The following is a 14,976-nucleotide window of genomic DNA, read 5'->3' on the forward strand; positions in this document are numbered from 1 at the left end:
GTCCCGAATATAGACAGACAGTGCAAGGTGGTATTTGCTAAAATAAAGTCAATGTTATATTGTATATAACTGTCTTTTTCTTCATATGGATATCGCTTTAGCGATTAATGGTCATATGCGCTTGATGATCACCCACTGTGTGGGCTTACCTTCCCTTTCTGCCGGTCTGTCAGTCGGATTCCTCGGGGCTCGCTGAGAGCCGGCGTCCCGACTCAAATTTGCTCCCACTACTAAATTAAACAAGTTTAACGTATATATAGGGATTCAGAAATTTATTAGAAAATTATGTCTAAAAAAATATTTCTTAAAAAATCCGGTAACCACTGATAAAGAAACAAAAGACCCATTTATACATACCCAACTAAAATGTAAGTCAAAGAAATTCCCTAGAGCCGAAATAAGTCATGAAATGATGACTTTTCAAAAAAATGTTGAGGCAGACTTAGAAAAAATAAAAGAAAAAAAGTATAGTAAAAACAACCTAACCAAAGGAGAAATCAAAGCTTTACAAGAACTCCAAAAAGAAAATAATATAATAATCCGCCCTGCGGACAAGGGGAGTGCCATAGTTATCTGGGGTAAAGAGGAATATTATAATGAATGTATGAAACAACTTACAGATCAGTCCACATATAAACTTATCAAAGGAGATCCGTCATCAACATTTAGGGCCTCTTTATTGGAATACTGCGACAGGGGTTTACAACAGGGAATCCTTAAAGATTATGAATACAAATTTATTATGGGCACACCAGGGAGATTACCAATATTTTACTGCTTACCAAAAGTACACAAGGATCCAAGCAATCCCCCTGGTCGCCCTATCATATCAGGAATAGGCTCCCTGACGTCCAACCTGTCGCAGTATTTGGATACCATACTCCAACCATTTGTTAAAAAAACCAGGTCCTATATTAGAGACACAACACAAATCATTAGTGTTTTAGAGGATTTGGACGTCCAACCAGAATGGATCATAAATACATTGGACGTCCAGTCCCTATACACCGTTATCGACCATAAACAAGGAATAGAGGCCCTCAAAAACCAATTAAATGGAAATATCTCTTTAAAAACAGAACAGATAGATTTTATGTTGGAAGGTGTGGACCATATTTTACACCACAATTATTTTATGTTTGAGGAGGAGTTTTATTTACAATTAAGGGGCACCGCCATGGGGACCAGGTTCGCCCCCAGCTATGCCAAATTATTTTTGGCTCAGTGGGAACAGGACACCATCGGCCCTAGGCTGGGGGAGGACCTGGTCCTATGGCGACGCTATATTGACGACATTATTTTTATTTGGCGTAAAGATGAAATTAGCCTTTCTAAATTTTTGGATGATCTAAATAACAATTTATATAATTTACGTTTCACATCTGGACCAAGGACAGAAACAGTAGACTTTTTAGACATCCAGATTACCAGAAACTGAAACAAATATGTCTGCAATACTTATCACAAACCCACAACCAAAAATGGATTTATACTTTTTTCAAGTTGTCACCTGCCAAATTGGCTTACCAACATTCCTTTCGGACAGTTTCGCCGCATCAGGAGAAACTGTACGGAAGATAGCCAGTTTGAAAAGGAAGCTTCCATAATGAAGACACAATTTAGAGAAAAACTCTATCCTGAAAAAATACTGGGAGAGGCACTTGACAAAGTAAGAAAACTAGATCGAAAAACCTTTTTTGACGAAGTAAAGACACAAAAACAAAAACAAAATTCCGAATTTAGAATGATCTTACCCTATAGCGTCCGCTCAAAACAAGTAAGTGGAATTATCAAACGCCATTGGCACTATTTTCTCCAAGATAAGATAATAGGTCCACTAATACCAATAAACCCCCTCATAACATATACTAAGGCACCAAATCTAGGGATCCAAATAGCACCAACTGTTAAGAAAAAGTGTAAAAAAACAATAAATCAAAGTTGGTTGAAACCTGATGGTTTCTTTAGATGCGGGTCCTGCATTGGTTGTAGAAAAACTAAATTTCCGAAAAAAACTATGAAAATCTCCTCAACCCAGAATTCGTTCTCAATGACAATTAAGGGCCTCTTGACATGTAATTCCTCCAGCGTGATCTATCTGATCCAGTGCCCATGCAATAAACAATATATTGGAAGGACAAAAAGGCAACTTAAAGTACGAATATCAGAACACTTTAATAACATAGCTAAGGGCTGCGAGAACAATGCCCTATCAAGACACTTTAAAGAGGTCCACAACAAAAACTGTGAGGGCTTATCCTTCTCAGCGCTGGAACAGATAGACCACGACTGGAGAGGAGGTAACCACATCGAAAAAATGTCAAGGGCAGAGTCTAAAAGAATTTATGACTTTGGAAGTCTCATACCTAAGGGATTAAATGCTGACCTAGAAATTTTTGGCTTCCTTTGAATTTATGGGTCGTTCGCCTTTTTTCCAATGGAGAGTCGCATGTTTGGCCGTTTACCGGCACTGCGACCCTCCCTTGGGGAAAGGCGCACGTACCCCTCCTACATCCAAACAAAATGACCCTTGGGAAAGAAACGTCCCAGAAGAAATTTTGTAAAAGAAGATGCAAAGCATAATCTATAGGTACATCCGCACTAATTTGCGGCTGTATTTTTAACATATCACAAGCCACCTAACAACACTAAGATATGCTCTTCACACTCCAGGATAAACATATAGATAGAAATATACATAATGTTATATATTGTTACAACCAATAAAATATGGAGATACAAAATGTATCATATGAGTCAGTCACAATTTTATAATTTTTATGTACCCAATTTTAACATTGGCAAAATTTTTTTAATATATTCATCAGATGCAAATATATGTTCATATGTTTACTTGCCTATATGTTTATCTGCCAATATACACTTAACAACTATAATAAATGATATATAAGGTTAACCATGGCCCATGCAATGAAATCCTTTATGGACTTTGTACTACAGGGTAGATTGTAACCTTTTGACAAAAAAACGCATATGTCAAAAATAAAACGCACCAAAAACGCGGCACAACCGCAAAGAGAAAAAAAGATGAAAAAATGGAAAAATACTGAACACATGAAAAGAACTATGTATAAAAGAGATGTTAAGAACAACAGATACCAAATAACTATATTGTAGATGACTAAAAACATACAAAGAAAACAAAGAAAAAAATGGACAGATTCCATGTCTGTTTTTGGCAATTACCGACAGAGGGTATAAAAACCAATCAGGCATGGAGGAGGGTCATCACCACTGAAGAAGGGAAGAGTGTTTCCCGAAACGCGTTTGGTATTAAGAGATCCAAATTGGAGATCAGAATATGACCCATCTGTGAGAAGCAAATAATTCCAATTACAGTGCACTGTAAGTTTTACCTCAGCCGCTACAACGAACAGCCGAGTCTGAGCGAAGTATCGAATACCTTCCTGCATGCCGATACGTCACTTCCGGAGCGACAAACTTTTCCTCCAAACCCACGTGGGACGCTGACAGCGCTTCAGCCGGGACGCCGGCTCTCAGCGAGCCCCGAGGAATCCGACTGACAGACCGGCAGAAAGGGAAGGTAAGCCCACACAGTGGGTGATCATCAAGCGCATATGACCATTAATCGCTAAAGCGATATCCATATGAAGAAAAAGACAGTTATATACAATATAACATTGACTTTATTTTAGCAAATACCACCTTGCACTGTCTGTCTATATTCGGGACAGAACCAAAAAGGACTTCTATTCTCTTTCCTTCTAGGAATCTATATGTGAATATTCATGGTCTTTTTTACCTACAGCGGTCTTTTTTACATGATATAAACCAGTATTGAACATTGGACGTTTTAAATTAATGTTACCTTTGTAGGATTGGCACAACATTGTGTGAAACCATTAATTATCACCCAATATTAGTGTATATTTTATATTTTTATATATTTTTATTCTTTTATATATGTACCAATTAAACATTGTGATCTGCATTTAACCATATGGTCCCGTGTGTTGAGAGTGCCGGTCTTTTCAATCATATACGTTTTCTTGCATTTTGAAGGGTGAATCATTTCAGACCAGAGCACCTCTTTGTGACTGTGAGAGGGTGAGCTATTTCCCTTTTTTCTATCTTATTTCCAAAATGATGCCAACATAAAGTAGACATATGGGGAATGTTAAATAATAAATATTTTATGAGGTATCACTTTCTGTTTTAAAAGCAGAGAAATTGAAATTTAGAAAATTGCGATTTTTTTTTAATTTTTGGGTAAATTTGGGATTTTTTCATAAATAAAGGTGAAATATTTTGACTCAAATTTATGACTATCATGAAGTACAATGTGTCACGAGAAAACAATCTCTGAATGACTTGGATAAATAAAGGCGTTCCAAAGTTATTACCACATAAAGTGAGATATGTCCGTTTTGCAAAATTTGGCCTGGTCAGGAAGGGGGCAAAGGGCCCAGATGGGAAGTGGTTAATGTCCCTCACTTAAACCTTCCCGGAGTGTGGGCTTTAGACAGGACTTTACATAAAGGCAAACCCCTCCCCCTCTCCAGTTTTGACGATCCTTTCTAAACAGACTGTAACTACGTTAACTGCCCAGTAATAGCTATCATCCAGCTACGTCTCAGTTATTCCCACTATATCATAGTCCTCCTCAGACATTACTAATTCCAGTTCGCCAGTTTTATTAATCAGGCTTCTGGCATTAGTATACGTACAATTAAGAGATTTATGTATATTTTTTACCCTACACCTTTCCTTATAAACTGTTCTAGTCCCTCTTTCAATTCCTCCCCGTTCCATTACCTCGTCCCATCTCTATATGCACTATCTTCCCCTCCTATAGCGTAATTACCCTCCCCCAGTCCCTAGTTTAAACACTCCTTCAACCTTCTAGCTATCTTCTCCCCCAAAACAGCTGCCTCTTCCCCATTAAGTTGCAGCCTATCCGTACAATAGTGCCTGTAGCCGACAGAGAAGTCGGCCCAGTTCTCCAGGAACCCAAACCCCTCCTTCGTACACCAGTTCTTGAGCCACTTGTTAACCTCCCTAATCTCCCGCTGCCTTTCTTGTGTGGCTCGTGGTACAGGTAGTATTTCGGGAAATAGTAAAAAAAAAAATTTATTTGCTTTTCTGGGGCGAATTTACATTGTACTACAGCCATTTACGGTGTATATCAATAGGAAATATACGTATGTCCTATCAGCCATTCTGCTGTGAATTTACATTGTTATAAAAAAAATTAGGTGGGGGGTGTATTAATAGGAAATATACGTACGTCCTATTAGCCATTCTGTGGTGATTTTACATTGTTATACATTTCTTTGGAGGGTGTATTTGTCACGGTCTCTGTGTGGTTCACTGTGACACAGGTTCCATGTTGCTCGCTTTTGTGCTCTGGCATACCAGCTGCGGTTAATGCCATGTATGCTGGTTGCCAGGGGCGATGTGTAGTTTTGGTAGCCTGTGTGTTCACTGCTCCTTGTATGCTTGTTCCTTTCCCTGTCTGATTCTTGTGGGGTTAAGGTCTTGGTCTGGGTGTGGTCTCTAGGTGCTATTTAATCCTGTTGCATTTAGACAGGGAGTCAGTTGTTCTCCAGCCTTGTTGGATGCTGGAGCTATGCACCTTAGGCTACTTTCACACTTGCGTTCGGAGCGGATCCGTCTGGTGTCTGTACAGACGGATCCGCTCCTATAATGAAAACGCTTGCATCCGTTCAGAACGGATCCGTTTGCATAACTGTTTTTTTCAGATCTGATTTTTCACTTTGTGAAAACTCAGATCCGACAGTATATTCTAACACAGTGGCGTTCCCATGGTGATGGGGACGCTTCAAGTTAGAATATACTAAAAGAACTGTGTACATGACTGTCCCCTGCTGCCTGGCAGTCCCCCCCCTCCCCCTGTTTTTAACTCATTGGTGGCCAGTGCGGCAGGCCCCCCTCTCCCCCCCCTGTTTTTAACTCATTGGTGGCCAGTGCGGCCGGCCCCCCCTCCCTCCCTCCCCTGTATTTAACTCATTGGTGGCCAGTGCGGCCGACCCCCCCCCCCTCCCTCCCCTATATTTAACTCAATGGTGGCCAGTGCGGCCACCCCCCCCTCCCCTCCTGTTTTTAACTCATTGGTGGCCAGTTACACTTGCATTGTAAGTCTGGACGGATCCATTTGGCTCCGCACGGCCAGGCGGACACGAAAATGCTGAAAGCTGCGTTCAGGTGTCTGCCTGCTGAGCGGAACGGAGGCCAAACGGAGCCAGACTGAGGCATTCTGAGCGGATCCGCATCCACTCAGAATGCATTGGGGCAGTACGGATCCGTTCGGGGCCGCTTGTGAGAGCCTTCAAATGGAACTCAAGATGGGGAACCCCGAACACAAGTGTGAAAGTAGCCTTACCTGGGTTTCCTTCTGCCCAGTTTTTGTGGCCACCTAGTAAGACATCAAGGTCGCCTGGTCTTCCTGACAGTATTAAAAGGGGAAAAAATACGTCTTAATTGCCGTTCTGCGGTGAAGTTAATTGTGCTACAGCCATTTACTTTGTGTATTAATAGGAAATATATGTATGGTATGTCCTAGCCATTCTGCAGTTAAGTTACATTTTTATATATCTTTTTGGGGGGGTGTATTAAAAGGAAAAAAAAATACATCTTATTTGCCATTCTGCGGTGAAGTTACATTGTACTATAGCCATTTACAGGGGGTGTATTAATAGGAAATAAACGTACGTCCTATTAGCCGTTCTGTAGTGAATTTACATTGTTATATATTTTTTTGGGGTGTATTAATGGGAAAAAAAATATGTCCTGTTTGTCGTTCTGCCGTGAAGTTAGATTGTACTACATCCATTTACGGGGTGTATTAATAGAAAATATACGTACGTCCTATTAGCCGTTCTGCAGTGAATTTACATTGTTATACATTTTTTTGGGGGTGTATTAATAGGAAAAAAAAATGTTTTAATTGCCGTTCTGCAGTGAAGTTACATCGTACTACAGCCATTTACGGGGTGTATTAATAGGAAATATACGTACATCCCATTAGCCGTTCTGCAGTGAATTTACATTGTTATACATTTTTGGAGGGTATATTAATAGGAAAAAAAATATGTAGCAGTAGAAGAAGGGGGGTTGGCAACAGGAGTCGCAGCGAGAGGCCTGAGCGCCCAGGGTCATCTTGCGGTCGTGTCTTGACCAGCAGTGCTTGAATGGTTAACTCGGTCTTTAACTTCGTCGCAAGTGATATCAGACACCCCCAGCCAAAAGTCGTTGGGTTTCTCTGACACGACACTTAGTTGGCATGGCCCAGGAGCAGGCCCTGTGCCCCCAACTGTCCTCAACCTGCCTCTGTAATTTTCTGTTCCCTCCGATCGGGAAGTATTATATGCCATAGGCCCGGCTCCACTTTTCAGCGAGGATGAGCTACTAGAGGACAGTCAGCAGCTGTCCGGCTAAGATCTGTAGGAGACATCTGCCTCTTCCTCCAGTAGGCGGGCAAGTAGTGATGATGAGAGTCGCGTGGGAGCAGGTGTTGCGAGCGGTCAGGCTCATGACCCTGAGACCGTTGAGGGGGACATCAGTGATGTGCAGACAGTAGCGGATGAAGATGATGTAGCAGATCGCACTTGGGAGCCGGGTGAAGAAAGGGCTTCATCATCATCAGGAGAAGAGGGTGGCAGCTTGCGCATGAGGCAGCGGCTGAGCCAGCAAGGTGGTAGCATGGCCATGAGTCAGTAGGATGGCAGCAGTGGAATGTCAGGAGTCAAATGTGCCAGGGGAAAATCACCTGCTTCACAGGAGACAACCTCCCCAGAAAGTAGCAGTGCAGCAATTCACGGAAGCAGCGGTAGCAAGCAGTCAGTGGGGAGTGTTGGGGGAAAATGGCATACTTGGCGGTGTGGCAGTTTTTTGTTAAGCCACTGTAGGAAGTGAACATGGCCATTTGACGAATTTGTGGGCTAAAGGTGAAGCATCGCCAAGGTGCCAATGTTAGAATTATGGCCCTGCGCCAACACATGCAGCATCACCATAAAGTGGCCTGGTAGAACCGTGGCTCTGATGTGGTGGTCCAGCCTGCCACAGCAACCGCTGCATCACCCATTGGCACGCACCCGATTTCATGCAGTCAAGGCTACACCACCTCAGCCGAAGGGAGCTGTCTGTCCTTTCCATCATCTACTGGTCCTGATGTTCCTTCTCCTCATCCTCCTACTCCTTGTCAGTCATTTCGTAAGCAATCTATTACCAAAGCAATTGCCAAGAGACAATAGTATGTATCCAACGGCGAAGAAGGTGAACATGCTCCTCGTTAAGTTGCTGGTGCTGCAGTCCCTCCCTTACCAAGTGGTGGACTCTGCACCTTTCAGAGAACTTATGACTTGTGTCAAGCCGAGGTGGAGAGTCCCAAGCCATCATTTCTTTGCGAAAAAGGCAGTACCAGCTCTGCACACATATGTAGAACAGAAGGTGGGCCAGTCTTTGAGCCTGTCGGTTTCTGTCAAAGTGCACGGCAGCGCCGACGTGTGGAGCTGTAACTACAGTCAAGGACAATATATGTCCTTTACGGCTTACTGGGTGAATGTGGTTCCTGCCCAGCCATACCAGCAACTTTGCCAGGTGACATCGCTTCACGTTCTCACGCCTTTGGTCCTGCAACAATGTCCGCCTCTGCCTCCTCATCCTCCACCATGTCCTCAGCCTCCACTGCATGGACAATTCACAGTACCCCACCAGCATACCACATGTGAAGGGCACAGTGGTGTCACGCTGTTCTGCACCTATTTCGCCTGGGCGAACGGAACAGCGGGGAGGAACTGCTCCGTGTACTTCATCAAGAAATCGAATCCTGGCTTTCTCCTCGACAGCTCAAAATCAGGACCATGGTGACCGACAACGGTAAGAACATGGTGTCGGCTCTGCATCAAGGAGGGCTAAGCCATGCACCCTCCATGGCGCACATGTGCAATCTGGCTGTAAAGCAGTTCCTGAAGTCTTCATCCCATCTGCAAGACATCCTGAAAATGGCCAGGAAACTTTGCATGCACTTCAGCCACTCGTACACCGCAAAGCACACCTTCCTTGAGCTGCAGTGGCAGAAAGGCATCACCCAACATAGGATGATATGCAACGTTTCCACCCGTTGTAATTCCACCCTCCATACGTCGGACCGATTATATTAACAGAGAAAAGCCATAAACGATTTCTTTATGATCCAGGCGGACAGAGCTACTCCCCTGTGTAACTTCAATGTTATCCAGTGGCAGCTCATGCGTGCGTTTGCTCGGGCCCTTTGAGGAGGCCACTTTATTTGTCAGTTGCCAGGACTACAGGATCAACAACGTCATTCCACTGCTTCATGCCCTGGAACAGATGCTGCTAAATCTGGCTGGCCAGGGGACAGGAGACGTGGCGACTACATCTCACGGCCACATGAGCCCTGTGGGGGCTGAACTAAAGGAGGAGGACATTCGAGCACAAGCAATGCGTAGAGAAATGGGTGGTTTTTCTACACAGGTGACAGGAGAGAAGGAGCAGGAGCAGCCGAAGGAGTACCAGGGTGATGAGGAAGATGAGAAAGATGACCCAGACAAACCTGACAGTATGACAGTACGCAAATGGCCCGATGCATGGCCAGTTGCTTGTGTAGTGACAGACGAATTGTCACCATTCTGCAGAGGGATGACTACTGACTATCCATGATGTTAGACCCTAGCTACCGATCCAAAATGTGGGGCCTTTTTTCCACCCACAGAGAGGGAGGACAAACTGAACATCCTATATAGTCAGTTGGCCACTGCCTATGTGCGCCATCGCCCATCCTGAAGCAGGTCTGACCGGGCCCTCTGCGCACACGTTCCACTGCCATGGCTGCTGCAGTACCAGCTCCATTAGCAGCAAATTAAGTCTAGAGTCGCTGATGAGCAGTTTTCTTCACCCGCCTTCTGAAGAAACTACTCACCAGTAGCAGCAGCTATACATACAGCAAAACCTGAGCCAGCAGTTTGTGGCATATTTGGAGTGCACCCTACCACCCCACATCGAAGATCCCCTGGACTACTGGGCAGCCAAACTTAATTTGTGGGCGAGTTTGCCCGGGACAAGCTTTTCTGCCCGGCCAGCAGTGTGGTATCAAAGCGGGTGTTTAGTGCGGTGGGGACCATAGTTACCCCAAGATGTTACCCCAAAATGTGGAGAAACTGACCTTTGTGAAGATGAATCAGGCATGGATCAGCCAGGATTTTCAAACACCAGTGCCTGATGCATCAGACTAGATCATCCATGGTGCCTCACCTAAACTTTGTCAAAATAGATCTGTTTCTTCTGGCAACTTGCTTCAGCTACTATTCTGATGCTGCCACCCACCTGATGCCACACCTGCTGTCAGGTGCTCCTACTGCCACCCACCATTTTCAGCTGGTACTGGTATTGCCCCCCACTTCACCACTATGTCACTGGGCCACTCTGTGGCCTCCTCATGCTGGTGCCAACTTAACACTCTGTCATTGGGCCACTCTGTAGTCTCCTCATGCTGCTGCCACCTCTCGACTATGTTACTAGGCCACTCTGTGGTCTCCTCATGCTGCTGCCACCTCACCACTCTGTGGTCTCCTCATGCTGCTGCTACCTCAACAGTCTGTCATTGGGCCACTCTGTGGTCTCCTTGTGCTGCTGCCAACTCAACACTCTGTCACTGGGCCACTCCGTGGTCTCCTCATGCTGCTGCCACCTCACCACTATGTCAGTGGGCCACTTTGTTGTCTCCTCGTGCTGCTGCCACCTCACCACTCTGTGGTCTCCTCATGCTGCTGCCAACTCAACACTATGTCACTGGGCAACTGTGTGGTCTCCTTATGCTGCTACCACCTCACCACTATGTCATTGGGCCACTCTGTGGTCTACTCATGCTGCTGACACATCACCACTATGTCACTGGACCACTCTGTGGTCTCCTCATGTTGCTGCCACCTCACCACTCTGTCACTGGACCACTCTGTGGTCTCCTCATGCTGCTGCCAGCTCACCACTATGTCACTGGGCCACTCTGTGGTCTCCTCATGCTGATGCCACCTCACCAATCTGTGGTCTCCTCATGCTGCTGCCACCTCACCACTTTGTGGTCTCGTGCTATTGCCACCTCAACATTCTGTGGTCTCCTCATGCTGCTGCCACCTCACCACTTTGTCACTGCTGACTGAGTGAAGGCGGATACTCAACGGACAGGATCCTTTTTTTCGGGGTTATTGTTCTGACGAATCAGAGGAAGGGCAAAATAATCAGTGACGTCAATACAAACTTACTGCTGACACTATCTCCACTCTGTCAGGAGGGGCTCTACTTGTATCAGCGTTTAATAGAACAGGTTCTGTAGAAATCTTTGTGGAATCAGCTGACAACGGTGTAAAAGCAATGCGCTCTTTCACGCTATAGTAGGATCTTGGGCCTCTGCACAGTTCTTTATACCTAGCGCTAACATTGACCTATAAGGCTGAGTTCCCACTTGAGTAATTTGGTTAGTTTTGGCCCCATAACTGCCCAAATAAGTGATGTGTGCAGTGATTCTAAGAGGGACGCCTGTCGTTTGCGTGTCATACTGACTCACAGTATTGTTTCACTATCACAGCAGACTCCCTATGCATGTTTCTGCAAGGCACAGTGTTCTACACCACTATACAGACTCTCTGCAGCCAGGAAATTTGCCACAAATAATTTCGGATCGAATCTAATCTTTTAGAAAAATTCCCTGAACCGACCAAATCGAATTTTTGAGAAATTCGCTCATCTTTAATGAGGACATATTGTATAGGATTTTAAGGCTTTATTTCTCACTACAGTTTGGGTTCATTCCTCAACCAATTTATATTTAGTGTTTTCTTTTTTCTTTTATGTTTTTATGAAGTCTGTCTTTAAAGTAGTTGTCCCATGTCAGCCTTTCATGTCAAAGGTGGTAATTACCCACAGTAATTGCAGACCTGGAGTGGTCTGAATTACGGATACTACCAAGCTGTTGGCACTCAGCCATTAACTTCCCACAGCAGTAAATGAAAGCGAGCTTGCAGTGCAACACTGTTTGCATAACTCCCATTCACTAAGGCTACTTTCACACTAGCGGCAGGACGGATCCGACAGGCTGTTCACCATGTCGGATACATCCTGCCGCTATTTTGCCGTGCCGCCGGACTGCCGCTCCATCCCCATTGACTATAATGGGGACTGGGGCGGAGCTCCGGTGCAGCACGGCAGTGCATGGCGAGAGGCTGCCGGACTAAAAAGTCAGACATGCAGTACTTTTAGTCTGGCGGCCTTTCGCCATGCATTGCCGTGCTGCTCCGGAGCTCTGCCCCGTCCCCATTATAGTCAATAGTGAAATAGCGGCAGGATGGATCCGACAGGGTAAACAGCCTGTTGGATCCGTCCTGTTGCTAGTGTGAAAGTGACCTAAAACATGAGTAATGGAAACAGTGCAGTGCCAACCATTTCTGTAACTCTGCCTTGGCCATGAAAGGCAGAGATGGGGCAATCCCTTTATGAACAAGCGCACAATAGATTTATACCCTTGATTTTGGGCTTATGCATGCAACTCTTAAATGGCTCCATATAAGTTCCAAGTTATACAGAGGGAAAGAGATAAGCGAAGTTATCAAAAATTAGATTCGGCTGCTTTGCGAAATTTCACAAAGAAATTAGATTCGTTGCGAACTGCTTCATCACAAGTCACATTCTATTGTATGTAGTGTGCACAATGATGGGGAATGGCGAGCGCGCCGCCCCCCGCCCCCCTCATTAAACCCCTCAGTCAGTGGTTAAAAAAAATTACATACTCCCCTCATCCATATGCTCACGAAGAGGCAGTCACAGCCATCTTGATTGAAGAAACCATGAGAAATCTTGCGCAGTGATATGATGTCATCACTACATCATCATGCTGGCACTGATGACATCCCCATGCCCAGCCAGCAGGGTTTCTTCAATCAAGATGGCTGCCACGGCCTCTCTGCAAGCAAATGGATGAGCTGAGTATGTATTTTTTTCCTGCCATTTCAGGAAAAATGTATTCGTTACCACTAAGCGTGAGGAAATTGGAAATTCGAATTTAGAGATATTTATCCCTAGGATACATCATCAATATTAAATCTGTGGAGGGTTAATACACTCAGCACCCCCACAATCAGCTGTCCAGTACCATAAAATAAAGAGTGGATGAAGCAGGAAGCCAATTTGTAGTGGCCACATTGTGTCTCAGTTCCCATTCAAAGGTACAAGAGCTCAGCTGCAATACTATTGGACCCTCACCAATCTGTTATTGATGACCTATCCTGAGAATAAAATCCCTGTATCAAATTACAGATTATGTCCTTACTGTTTTATTATTGATGGAGACATAGACCCGATCATCAAGATTGATTCTGTTGTTATTAATATTATTACATATCCTCTTAGAAACACACAGTAATTGCCGAGAAATCAGTAATTGTAACTATACTCGAGAGACAAATCAAATATCACTTTTCTAAAAAATATAAGTTAGCTACAAAACAAATGCCTATTTTTTCTGCTTGCCTGACAATGTCACTAACATAATAAAATTGTTTGAGAAAGAGCAGTGATAACATTCATATCTCTCCACTGGAGACTGCTACGCAGATCAAAGCCCCTGAAATGTGCTTTCAGGCTATCAAGCCAGGAGGTAGAATCACACATGCATCAAAGAATCAGAGTGAAAGGCTTTGTTATTCAGCGTGGATGAATGACATTCTGCTCAGCCAGTACAATTTCAAAGCGTTATATGTGTATCTTGTATATGCTGGGAAACCGAAATCTTCTTTCACCATTATTATTATTTTTGTTTTGTATTATAATATTTACTTACAACTAATCTATTTCATTACCCATGTAATAAAAATAAAATAGTAATGAAAAAGGCAAACTCAATACATAAGGAGAGTTTCCAATATATAAAGCTCTATTCATGTTTGGTCATACAGTTGGCAGCATAAACCTGGATAAAAGTAAGCTTTTTTGCCAGCTGCCATGGATGCAGTCTTTCTGGAGATTCTGCTGTACCTACGCATGTGCAAGTGCAGAAGTGAATGCATCGAGGGCATGTAGGTAAATCATGTGACTGTCTCAATTGCTATTGATGTGGCAGCCACCAGTGTCTGCTGTTTACAAACCAGACCCATGGGCAGCAGGAGGACACTGAACTGAGGTGCTCAGGTATCAACTGAGGGAGCTTGGGGTTTCCTAGGCTAGTGTCTACAAAGCTAAGGCATTACAGAAATGTTTCTTAGCAAGTGACCAATCCTTTAACAAATATGCCAACATGAATGGTAGTCAAGGGCAGACATATCTGTATGTATGTTCCAGGTTAGCATAATTGTATCTTTTTTTGCAGAGAACCCCTTAAAAATGAATAAAAAGAACAGAAAATGTATTGATAGACTTGAAGCTTTATGTTGACAGGTTTACAAAAACACTACAGGTAGTAAGGAAAACAGACTTCCTTAAGAGTTAATTCCACTTAATTGTAGCAAAATAGGATAACTGATTGATATCCCATATGATTCTGGCAATTTTTACATTTTCAGTAGAGTGTCTCCCTATAGAAGAGGAGGAAGAGTATGGCGAGCAAAAACTACAGATAATCACCCATAATCCAAAACTGAAGGCATTGAGGGAAATATACTAATTCTTAAAATAAAACTGGCTTACATAGTTTGTAACTCATTTGTTATGTGTTTTAAACCATTTGTGTGCCTTGCCAACAAGGATCGTGACTTAGAAGCAAAGGGCGACATAGTAAAAAAGAAGGCATTGCACAAGATGTGCCAGAGTGTGAAGATTTTGGTGTAATTGTCGCACATTGGCACATATTAAGCCATAGCCCTTTCACCTGGGGCAGCTTCCAAGAAACAGGTTAAAAAAAAAAGCTTCATCCGCTTCATCCAATAGTGGCAGATGGTTAAACATGTTTCAGTTTGGTCAAATTACAGT

This window comes from Bufo bufo, chromosome 4 (assembly GCF_905171765.1).
Source record: "Bufo bufo chromosome 4, aBufBuf1.1, whole genome shotgun sequence".
Classification (NCBI taxonomy): domain Eukaryota; kingdom Metazoa; phylum Chordata; class Amphibia; order Anura; family Bufonidae; genus Bufo; species Bufo bufo.